The 1,398-nt window shown below is 35.8% G+C and overlaps 1 pseudogene; it reads left to right on the plus strand.

Moving 5' to 3' along the window:
* The window catches only part of LOC135207425 (uncharacterized), a 66,134-nt pseudogene extending 65,427 nt beyond the window's left edge, over positions 1-707 (plus strand).
* Positions 708-1,398: the final 691 nt, after the last annotated feature.

The following is a 1,398-nucleotide window of genomic DNA, read 5'->3' on the forward strand; positions in this document are numbered from 1 at the left end:
TTCTTTAGCATTGAACGATTTTTCAAAGTACTCACTCCATCGTCACAGATTTATTCTGTTGCATCAGTTCTCAAAAGTTCTTACAGAGTTCTATTTTCTTGAGTAACCAGTTTTCAAATGAACTCACTCTATCGACAAAAGTGTACTCTGAACCAATTTCCAAAATAAACGCCTCTCTATGCTTTCTTTAACATTCAACGATTTTGCAAAGTATTCACTAAATCGTCACATGTATTCTCTGGAATCAGTTGCTTTCAAAATTATTACAGAGGTGTATTTTCTTGAGTAACCAGTTTTCAAAAGTACTCAATCCATCGACAAAAGTGTATTCTCCTGAATCAATTGTCTAAAGTACTTTCTACATCAATACAGAGATGTCTTCTTTCCGTGTATTACTAAAAATCATATTCCTTATCAGGTATATGTGAAGGTTTTCGTAATTTCCATTGGAAACGAACGAGGATTATTAAAGAATAGTGTCTTAACCAGGCTGTGATTCCAATTCAGGGACCAAAGAAAAAAAAAAATGGAGACAGTCCTCATTGCAATTCATCTCAACCGTCTCTGGTAATCTTCCAGGTCGACGCAGCGAGGAAAATTGCCCCTGCTCCGACTACCTTATAAACCTTATCTCTGTCTACAACCAATCAAACGCCAAGGGACTCCTTCTGCCCACCCCGTCCCTTCTCCCTCCCCCTCCCAAATAAAAGTCCTCGTGCTACATCGTAATAATGCATTAAGACTGAAGTTATACCGCCGACATTAGTGTGTCGATGTCTGAAAGACTTCCTCGCAATCTCGCTTTAGTCTTGGACTTCGTCTTCTCAAATTACCAAGTTTTTGGACCTTTCTGGAAAAGTCTACTTGTAGTTGACATATTTGAAGCACTGTTTACCAATATAGGAATCGCTGCCATGAACGAATAAGTCGTTACCAAATTTGATAAAATGTCCCCTTTTCCCAGCTCTTGAATGACATTTGCTGAAAATGGATTGGAGCGAGGAAAGGTTCTGTAATGGAAAATTACGGTATAATGTATACATCAACCCTAATGTAAATAAAATTACTATGATAATAGTCGCCAAACTTGTAAATCACAAGAAAAAGAACAAAATAGCATTTATACAATTTTCGTTCATCTAGTGTAAACAGAAATGACCACCCTTCCCCCATAAAAAAGAGAGCATGTTTTGTAGATTATTTATTTTTGTAATAATATTTCAGAGGAAAATAGAACTGAATAAAATCTTATATAAAAACAAGCATTTGTAAACAATAAGAATATCTGCCAAAGAAATGCATGAACGTGCTCCATTCCAAAAATGGAAATAACATAAAAATGTACAGGCTTTTCTGACGTTAATAAAAAAGGAGTGAGAGAAAAAACACAAGATTTGC

The sequence above is a fragment of the Macrobrachium nipponense genome, chromosome 32, assembly GCF_015104395.2.
Source record: "Macrobrachium nipponense isolate FS-2020 chromosome 32, ASM1510439v2, whole genome shotgun sequence".
NCBI lineage: Eukaryota > Metazoa > Arthropoda > Malacostraca > Decapoda > Palaemonidae > Macrobrachium > Macrobrachium nipponense.